Below are 11,279 nucleotides of genomic sequence, written 5' to 3'. Positions count from 1 at the left end.
CATCGTGACCTATGAACTTCTAACCCCTGAGATTGAATTGTACAGTTTCAGCAGGAGCTGAATAACGTGACTGAAAAAAATCGCACAATGTTTGCCCAGCTTAATGCAGACTGTTTAAACTAAACAAGCTGCTGTTTCACATAATAAACCCTGTCACCCACAGTATTGCCTTCTGATTTAACAGTTTTAGCAGTATAGACGAGCTGTTTACATTAACCAGGCTAACTGTTAGCTTATAGCTCACGCTAGCTAACCAGCATGCAGTTAAAAGGACAGCTGCACAAAACACCCACAAACTTATCTCACTACAAGGTAGTGCCAAAAATATGACTCGCAGCTCGAGCTCGACACAGCTGCTGTAACATAAGACTGACATCCAGCTAACCACAGCTAAAAAGATATTTAGAGAAAACTTACCGTTTCCTCAGGTTACACGAGTTGAGTTGTTTCACGCTGAAAAGTTGGTTTGTTTTGGCTCTCACTGAAGACACCGACACTGAAGACATAGCTGTTCTTTTGTATTGCTTTTAAGCGAAACATTCTTAGTATATGGGGCCAAGGGTGTTCATCCTCTTCAGCTCTAGCGTGGACAATTGGCTCTGCCATGTTTTCATGTGTTTCTTCTTTCCGTGTGTCCGCTACTTTGAAACGCTTGGGCCGCTCTGCCCGCCACAGTTTCAAACTGGTCATGTGACTGCATGGCCACATCTGATTGGTAAAAAAGTTACTGGAAACTCCACTGGCGGCATGTTATTTAATGTGTTAAACAAATTTTTTTTTTTTAAGTAACGAGTCGAATTTTGCAGATGTAGTGGAGTAAAAGTACCATTTCTTCTTCACAAATGTACTCAAGTAAAACTAAAAAGTATCGTGCAAAAAAGGTACTTTAAAAGTACATTTTTTTCAAAAACGTACTTAGTACGTAAATGTAAATGTAACTCATTACTACCCACCTCTGCACATCTGCCACCATGTTAATGCTAGCTAAAAAGATTCTTCTTCCTTAGTATGATAGAAATTAACTAAGGTAACCCCTCGTTTCCCTACTGGTGCCTGGATCATTTAAAAAGTCTTGATTGGCTTAAAACAGTTGATCTGTTTTTGATATTTTATTATCAAATTCAGTGAGTTTATATACAACCATAGAGCTACAACAGTATACAATACATATATATTACACTTAGAAGTAGTAGTATAGTAATAGTTCTAACTGATGTATTACACACAACTGAATTTTACAGAGGCTGTTACTTGATTATACACACAGAACCTGACTTTTCATGATGACTCACTCTCCTCTAGTGATGCGCGAATCATGAACGAATCGTTCAATACTCGAGAATCACTTTACTGACTCGTGAATCATGATTCACAAGCGCAACTGACTCACTGACTCATCCCTGTTGCTGTTAGCAAACTAATTTCATTAGTAGAAATATATCTAGCGTATAATTCAAATTGTGAAGAAAAACACAACATCCAGTATCTTAACAAAAACATTTCTGCTCTGAACTGGAAGAAAAAACCCTGAGTAGAACCTCACATCAAGGCAATAGCTCCTCAGTTCACAGTAGCATCGCTCTGCTAACATGCTAACAGCACATTTGAGCTACTCACCCCCTCCTTTCCTGCGCTGAATCGTAGGGGAAACAAATCACTCATGACTCACTAACCCCCTCCCTCCTGTGCTGAATCATAGAGCTAGCGAATCACTCATGACTCGCTAACCCCCTCCCTCCTGTGCTGAATCATAGAGCTAGCGAATCACTCATGACTCACTAACCCCCTCCCTCCTGTGCTGAATCATAGAGCTAGCGAATCACTCATGACTCGCTAACCCCCTCCCTCCTGTGCTGAATCATAGAGCTAGCGAATCACTCATGACTCGCTAACCCCCTCCCTCCTGTGCTGAATCATAGAGCGAGCGAATCACTCACTCACTCACCCCCTCCCTCCTGGCTCGCAGCTACTTCTTCTTCTTCTTGGTTGGCAACCAATGTTAAGGCGCACTACCGCCCCCTGGCTCACAGCTCAGTGGACATTTAGATGAGAAAATATATATTTGACACATGTAAGGAAAATACTAATAAAATAAAAATAAACAAAAGAAATGTTCCCTTTAGAAATTCTTTTTGCTCTTTTTTGCTATATAAAATAGTTGTTTTCTTTAAGAATCACTCATCTTAGCAGTAGGATTTACATTAAAAGAGAAACAAATTAAGTTTGAGTGAAAATGTACATTTTTTGCACTCTCTGGTCAACTGACTCAGTGACTCAAATGACTCAAAAAACCCGATTCACTTTGGTGAGTGACTCATTAAAACTCGATTCAGTAAAAAGAATCAAATTTACCATCACTACTCTCCTCAAGTCCTCCTGTAGTTAACTCAGTGTGCGCTGTGTTATAAATCCAGCGCTCCTTTTTTCAATTTCACTTGTCAAAAGGGGAAAGACCCATGAAGTACTGGCATGCAGCATGTTAGCTGTGAAATCTCCAGAAATGGTAAGTTTTAAGTTATTTTACCCTGCTTTTAATAAAATATTGTATTGTTAAGCTCACTTCCTAGTATTTGTGATAACATTAAAAATAACTACTAAAACATACTGGATTTTCACAAGGCTTGCAAGGACATGTTAGCTAGCAGATGAGTAGCAGCTAATTAGCAGAATACATGTGAACATGAATCAGGCCTTAAGCCAACTGAAATGCCAAAGTTAAAAGATAATATGAGGAAGAAAAAGAACCACATGTTTATGTTGCACTGAGAATGCGAGATTTTAAAAATATTTTTGCTTTTTATTAACATAGATGTCTTAATTGTCTGTGGAATAATTCAATAAATAATTAATTCAACATTATAGTATCCCATGCTGTAATTTTCTAATTGGGCAATTGTATCAGAATATTTTACAATTTAGTCAATAAATGCAGAAGAAGACTCTTGAGGGTTTTTTTTTCCCCGCAATAATGTGACTGAAGGTTGGGGATGTTTGTTGTTGCTAGTGTACTGTATTAATGTACTGAAAAATGCGTACAAACTGAATTTTTATTTGAATAGTCCAAATACTACCAGTACAGACTGAAATTCAACAAAATACATTATACAATATATTGGAAGTTGCATGACTGACTCTGTCACTTGTACTGACAGGTAATGACCCAAGTTTTGGATCCAGTAGTAGAATCTCTGAATGACAAGGTAAGACAGCTTTTAATTATTGAGTTCCACAGAGTTTTGTCCTTACAGGAGTATTTGATACCTTGATACCTAGCTTTATCTATCCATGAAGCCAGATGACACACGCCAGTTAGTTAAAATATCTTCCAGGCTGGACTACTGTAATGCAATATTATTAGGATGTCCTAAAAACTGCCTGAAAAGCCTTCCGTTAATACAAAATGCTACAGCAAGAGTACTAACAGGGACTAGAAAGAGAGAGCAGATTTCTCTGTATTGGCTTCCCTTCATTGGCCCCCTGTTAAATCCAGAATTCAAAATCCTTAAATAATCAGGCCCAATCTTATCTTAATGACCTTGTAGTACCATATCACCCTATTGGAGCACTTCGCTCTCGCACTGCAGGATTACTTGTTGTTCCTAGAGTATTTAAAAGTAGAATGGGAGGCAGAGCCTTCAGTTTTCAGGCCCCTCTTCTGTTGAACCAGCTTCCAGTTTGGATTCAGACACTATCTCTACTTAGTTATGCTGCAATAGGTGTAGGCTGCTGAGGGATTCCAATGATGCACTGGGTGGTTCTTCTTCACTCACTATCTGTTAGTAGCCCTCTCTGCATTCAGTCATTAGTTATTATTAATCTTTGGCTCTCTTCCACATGTCTTTGTAATGTCTTCCTCCCCTCACCTCCAACCGGTTGCAGCATCTGCCAGATCGTCTGCTTCTGCTGATGCTTCCTGCAAGCATTTGTTTGGAAAAAAAGGTAACCTTAAATTTTAAAAACTTTTAATCTATCCTCTATTTATCGAGTTCACATGATGTTTTCTGTCCTTCTCCAAATCTGTTAGTCTCAAATGGATCTGGGTGATATAATGCAGCAACACCAGGCCTGCACTAATACAATATGAACTGTAGCAAATTAAATTGAATAAGGATTCCCTCAAGTTACAGGCATGATTTTAATATATGCATACAGGGATAAGTGGCAGATGTTCACTGGAAGCTCCAGTTTCAATCTGAATGGTCTCTTAGTATGGAGTCTGAAGGGAAACTATGACATACTGCTAGAGCATCTCCTGGTTAAAGTATATTATAACAAAAACTATGAAAATGATTTTCTGTTTGTTATTTTTCAGGAAGCACTCGTACTCCAGTGGCTTTGAAAGTACTTTTACCCTTGTTGCCACTCTAGCTGATGCAGTAAACGGACACACGAGAACGCCTGCTGTGAGGAACCACAGAAGTTGTAAGTATTGATATATGTGATTAGTGGTATAATTACATCCTGTTGCTCTTGCTAGTCTATTTTTATTTTCTTTACTTTATTTTATAGAAAGGAATGATGTAACAAATCAAATTTACCTAATAAGGCCATTTTCCATATGCAGGCCCGAGACAGGTGGATGTTACAATAAAAAAAACATATTCAGTGTTTTACAGAAGTCTTTCTTCACTAAAAACTATTTTTTTCTGCCCATTGTTTATTCTTCAAATGTGCTTTTAGAACATTTCCAAGGACACGTTTTGAATGTACATAGCAGTGCAGAAGTTTTTAGCTCTACTGCCTCACAGCAAGAAGGTCCTGAGTTTGAATCCCCCATTTCGCCTTTCTGTGTGGAGTTTGCATGTTCTCCCCATGTCTGTGTGGGATCTCTCTGGGTACTCCAGGTTCCTCCAACAATACAAAGATATGCAGTTAGTGGAGTTGAAAAACCATTTTTAAAAAACACAGGTATACAGGAGAAGCCCAGATTTCCCAGTGTTACACTGAGCAGCTTAGAGCAGTTTACATTTGTTGATCTGTGGGAAGCTGACAGTGTTAAATTTGCATCAAAACCCCACGTGAGCATGTAGTGTGATCTTGTGCATATCAGGTGAATTCGCTCACATATCTTTAAGGTTTTGTGAGTGAGCCACAAAGATGTTATGTGTAGTTTTAGACATTTGTACGCACAGAAGTGGTTTTGAAAGTCAAAATGATCAGATTCATATTTTACGCTTCAAAAATGCCAAATATTATTCAATTTAAGCAAATTTTCTTGTATTAAGCAAAAATAATCTGCTAATGGGGTAAGTAAAATTTGGTTGGCTAGACTTCTTCAAACAAGCATAAAAGATTAGCCAATGTTATGCATATGATGGGTCTTAAAACTAGACAAAAAGGCCTGATTTAAGCAAATTGTCCTTATTAACAGTAATGAAGACACAAATAATTAATCAGAATTATTTAAAATTAATATTTCAAGAATTTATATCTTAATCCAACATAATTAATAATGCCTATTTATGTAATGGGACAAGAACTTTGTCTTAAATTAAGACTTCAGTTGTACACTTGTAATAAATCTTTTATTAGAAAACGTGGATGAAATGCTGTTTCACAAACACACCATGTCCATCACAGACCAAGGATTTTAGTTCACACATGAGTATAAGAAACTGTTTTCTTCATGTTTAGGGTTTAAGAACAGTCCCAATGAAAGAAATGTACATACTGCCATAAATGATCAGTATTTATTCAGGTTGGATTTACACATTTGTAAAATAGTTCTACGTGTGGTCAGATTGCTTTGTATTTGTGAATTGTGGATTGAAGCATACACGTATGAGTACTCGAAATGTCAGATACTGGGAAACTGAACACTGGAAGGATGTGATACTTTAATTAGGGATGATGGAAGATGGAAAAGGAAGGCATTCTTTGGTCTTATCCTGAAGTCCAATCCACTACAGAAGCTGCTGTTATTTTCTTTGAATGATTATAATTTAGTCTTTATTTTCAGTTTATTTGAATCGGAGCAGCATATTTATTTAGTATTTAAAATAAATACTGCTTCATATTTTGGACAACACCATAAACATTTATACACGGAGAGACATTTCACTGTCAGGCCATTAGCTAACCATTACATATGTTGTATTCAAATGCTACAAGACTACAGGGTGGGCCATTTATATGGATACACCGTAATAAAATGGGAATGGTTGGTGATATTAAAGTCCTGTTTGTGGCACATTAGTATATGTGAGGGGGCAAGCTCCTCAAGATGGGTGGTGACCATGGTGGCCATTTAGAAGTCGGCCATCTTGGATACAACTTTTGTTTTTTCAATAGGAAGAGGACCATGTGACACATCAAACTTATTGGTAATGTCACAAGAAAAACAATGGTGTGCTTGGTTTCAACGTAACTTTATTCTTTCATGAGTTATTTACAAGTTTCTGACCACTTATAAAATATGTTCAGTGTGCTGCCCATTGTGTTGGATTGTCAATGCAACCCTCTTCTCCCACTCTTCACACACTGATAGCAACACCGCAGGAGAAATGCCAGCACAGGCATCCAGTATCCATAGTTTCAGGTGCTGCACATCTCATATCTTCACACCATAGACAATTGCCTTCAGATGACCCCAAAGATAAAAGTCTAAGGGGGTCAGATCTGGAGACCTTGGGGGCCATTCAACTGGCCCACGACGACCAATCCACTTTCCAGGAAACTGTTCATCTAGGAATGCTCGGACCTGGCACCCATAATGTGGTGGTGCACCATCTTGCTGGAAAAACTCAGGGAATGTGTCAGCTTCAGTGCATAAAGAGGGAAACACATCATCATGTAGCAATTTCAAATATCCAGTGGCCTTGAGGTTTCCATTGATGAAGAATGGACCCACTATCGTTGTACCCCATATACCACACCAAACCATCACTTTTGTTGTTCCAACAGTCTTGGAGGGATCCATCCAATGTGGGTTAGTGTCAGACCATTAGCGGTGGTTTTGTTTGTTAACTTCACCATTCACATAAAAGTTTGCCTCATCACTGAACAAAATCTTCTGCATGAACTGAGGGTCCTGTTCCAATTTTTGTTTTGCCCATTCTGCAAATTCTGTGCGCCGATCTGGGTCATCCTCGTTGAGATGCTGCAGTAGCTGGAGTTTGTAAGGGTGCCATTTGTGAGTAGCTAATATCCGCCGAAGGGATGTTCGACTAATGCCACTCTCCAGTGACATGCAGCGAGTGCTATGCTGTGGGCTCTTGCTGAATGAAGCTAGGACAGCCACTGATGTTTCTTCATTAGTGACAGTTTTCTTGCATCCACATTTTGGCAAATCCAACACTGAACCAGTTTCACAAAACTTAGCAAGCAGTTTGCTAACTGTAGCATGGGAGATGGGTGGTCTTGTAGGGTGTCTTGCATTGAGATCTGCTGCAATGACCCGGTTACTGCGTTCACCAGATATCAACACAATTTTGATCCGATCCTCACGTGTTAACCTCTTCGACATGTCAATGGCTGTGAACAAAGAGAAACTTGTAAATAACTCATGAAAGAATAAAGTTACATTGAAACCAAGCACACCATTGTTTTTCTTGTGACATTACCAATAAGTTTGATGTGTCACATGGCCCTCTTCCTATTGAAAAAACAAAAGCTGTATCCAAGATGGCCGACTTCTAAATGGCCACTGTTAGAGTTCAAATATTAAGGAGGGATATAGGAGGAAATCCAAATAACAACGCTGGTCCGGCCGGGTTAAGTCAAACGATGATTTTAATGAACACACGTGGGGAGATGTACACTGCACAACATCAGCTGTAGATCTCCGCCCAAAAATACATAAGACAATCGTTTTATAGCATCAGGGTATGTTTATTGACGCCCCCTCTTGCATCATCCGATACAATACATGCATAAGTTAAAACCACAAATGTTCTGTTGACAACTTTTAACACAGTTAGAAAAGAACATTTTCTCCGTCTCCACGCGAGGTGCTTCCTGTCGAACTTCCCACTTTCGCTTACCGTATTTTCACGACCATAAGGCGCACTTAAAAGTCTTAGATTGTCTTCAAAAAGTACGGCGCGCCCTATAGTACAGTGCGCCCTGTGTGTTGTAATGAGGACGTAGTAGAGAACACCATGAAAACGCTAAAGGGTGAAGTGTGGGCGTTGACTGTAGCGGTATATACGATCGCACATACCTGTATAAAAGTACAGGTATGTGCGTTATGCAGGACATCGTTGTTTTAACAACCCTGAAAATGGCAAAGAGACACGCTTACGAAGCACAGTTTAAACTGAAGGCCATCAGCTACGCGGAGGAACATGGAAATCGAGCAGCGGCGAGAGAATTTAAGATTAACGAATCGATGGTTCGCAAATGGAGGAAGCTAGAAAACAAGCTCCGGCAGGTCAAGAAAACGCAGCTGAGTTTCCGCGGACATAAGGCGAGGTGGCCCGAGTTGGAGGAAAGACTCGAGCGGTGGATCATCGAGCAAAGAACGAGCGGGAGAAGCGTTTCGACGGTCACCATTCGGCTAAAAGCAGTTTCACTAGCTGAAGAGATGAACATTGAACATTTCCAAGGAGGCCCGTCTTGGTGCTTTCGTTTTATGAAACGGTGCCATTTTTCCATCCGGACCAGGACTACGGTAGCGCAGCAACTTCCAGCGGATTATAAGGAAAAGCTGGCCATCTTCCGCTCCTACTGCAGCAAACACATCGGTGACAAAAACATCCAGCCCAGCCACATCACAAACATGGATGAGGTCCCGCTCACTTTTGACATCCCGGTGAGTCACACTGTGGAGAAGAAGGGGACCAGCACGGTAGCGATACGCACAACGGGGTATGAAAAGTCTTCTTTTACTGTTGTGCTTGGCTGCCATGCTAATGGACAGAAACTGCCACCTATGGTGATTTTTAAGAGAAAGACTTTGCCTAAAGAGAAGTTTCCAGCAGGAATCATCATGAAGGCAAATGAAAAGGGCTGGATGGATGAGGAAATGATGAAAGAGTGGCTGAGGGAGGTGTATGTAAGGAGACCAGGTGTTTTTTTCCACGCATCACCATCGCTCTTAATCTGTGACTCTATGCGTGCCCATCTCACAGCCGATGTGAAAAAACTAGTGAAACAAATGAACTGTGAGCTTGCTGTCATTCCGGGAGGCCTGACAAAGGAACTCCAACCACTGGACATCGGTGTGAACCGCCCGTTCAAAGTAAGGCTGCGAGCGGCGTGGGAGCGATGGATGACGGATGGAGACCACAGTTTCACCAAGAGTGGAAGGCAGCGCCGGGCGAGTTACGCCACAATTTGCCAATGGATTGTAGATGCTTGGGCTAACATGTCTGCTGGCACTGTTGTTCGAGCTTTCGCAAAAGCCGGCATCATTTCCGAGGAGCCGCACGGCACGGAAAGTGACTCTGACAGTGAAGAAAGTGAACCTGGCATGTTTGATGGAGATTTAGCGCAGCTGTTCAATTCAGACACAGAGGATGAGGACTTCGATGGGTTTGATTGATGATAAAAATGTGAGTACCAAACTTTGTTTTGCTCCTGCTTTATTTTTAAATACACACACTTGTATGCTTGTGTGTTGTTGATGATGACGATTACTGGTAATAAAAATGTGAGTACCAAACTCAGTTTTGCTCCTGCTTTATTTTTAAATATGCACACTTGTATGCTTGTGTGTTGTTGATGATGACGATTACCGGTAATAGAAATGTGAGTAAGGTACCGAACTCAGATTTGCTCCCGCTTTATTTTTAAATACGCATACGGTACTTGTATGCGCCCTATAATCCAGTGCGCCTTATGTGTGTGTTAAATACAGTAATGGCACACATAACTGAGACTGCGCCTTTTAGTACAGTGCGTCTTATGGTCGTGAAAATACGGTATGTCTGGAACAGCAGACGCACATTCTGCCACAAGGCCAGCACGTACACAACTGAAACTATATGTGTAATATATTGAATAAATGTTTTAATGAAGAACACTACTAAAAGCTTAATCAAAAGATATAAATGAATAAAAGATAATAATGAATAACCTGGTTACTCAAATAGCATCATCCAAACAGCTCCTCAAAATAACAACCAAAAATGCACACTTTACAGAGGAACCAAGACATTTTAAAAGTCTACTTCCTGACGTATTCTGAGTTATCTGTTACCAAGCAAACTGAATAGATTCAGCCCCTTTGCTCAGGCCCCAAGTCACTTCCCCTCTGCTTAGTTTCATTTTTTGCAAGCACGCTCTGCAAAAGCCTGCGTTTCCTGTCAGGACTTTAGCATAGGCTATACTCAGAGGTGAGCCTTTCATATAATGCAATGTAATCTGCATATAACCATTTTAAGATTATAAAAAGCATTCAAAAGCATTTAAGATTATAGATTCAACTCAACAGTTTAAAGTGGTTATAACTGCACCTGTAATAAAGGCTAATTGGGTGCTAATATGCCTAAACATCTGAATGCAACATCAACACTGCAGACCATGTCATCAGTGCAATGGCAATGATGATGATCATGAACAACAGCAGTAAAATACTTCCCTGATCCCCACACCACCATGGTTACCACCCATCTTGAGGAGTTTGCCCCCTCATATATACTAATGTGCCACAAACAGGACTTTAATATCACCAATTCCCATTTTATTACGGTGTATCCATATAAATGGCCCACCCTGTAGTTTAGATAAAATAACTGGTACTTTGTTTTTATTTTTTTAGCTGATAAAAAAATCATGTGATACACCCCGAGGAGGCTCTATCAAGATTTGAGGACACCAAAGACTGTATTCAGTCTCCATCAGCTAAAGAAACCAGAAAAGATCCTTCAACAGAAGATTTCAGACAGCTCAAGAGTAAGGAGAGATGCGGCAGAAGGTACAGAAAACTGTTCCAGCTACCTATCAGGAAGTAGACGTCCAACCACGTAAGAGAAGGCTTGTGAGGCTTCATATTTATCCTGGTTGCAAATACTAGAGACTGTTTTTTACCTGATGTATAGATGTGACATGCTGACCTAAAAGTGATACGGCATTTACCAGTGTCTGATGTTTATCTGTCATGCAAATTTTACAGTAGCTAAATGTTAAAAGATGGTTTTACCATAAAATAATTTATATTTTTGTAATGGAGTAACAATCAGTATGCATATATCAATAATAATACAAATATAATAACTAATGCAATATAAAACTTCTTTAAAGAGTATAAATAAAGCATAAATGCAATCACTATATTGTTATATTTGATTTTAAAAACCTAATCTTTAATGCTGACCACATACAGATTTTGAAATGCA

The 11,279-nt window shown here is 39.7% G+C and overlaps 1 long non-coding RNA gene across 1 annotated transcript; it reads left to right on the top strand.

Moving 5' to 3' along the window:
• The first annotated feature begins 2,455 nt into the window (after nt 1-2,455).
• LOC102079730 (uncharacterized) lies at nt 2,456-11,045 on the top strand. Its single transcript, XR_266198.3, has 5 exons — nt 2,456-2,503; nt 3,153-3,200; nt 3,880-3,939; nt 4,313-4,422; nt 10,703-11,045. It is a non-coding gene; the product is annotated as an uncharacterized LOC102079730 (long non-coding RNA).
• The last annotated feature ends 234 nt before the right edge of the window (nt 11,046-11,279 follow it).

The sequence above is a fragment of the Oreochromis niloticus genome, linkage group LG5 (genome assembly GCF_001858045.2).
Source record: "Oreochromis niloticus isolate F11D_XX linkage group LG5, O_niloticus_UMD_NMBU, whole genome shotgun sequence".
NCBI classification, from domain to species: Eukaryota; Metazoa; Chordata; class Actinopteri; order Cichliformes; family Cichlidae; genus Oreochromis; species Oreochromis niloticus.
Note: the sequence above shows the minus strand (reverse complement) of the source record. Positions and strands in the feature narration are given on the sequence as shown.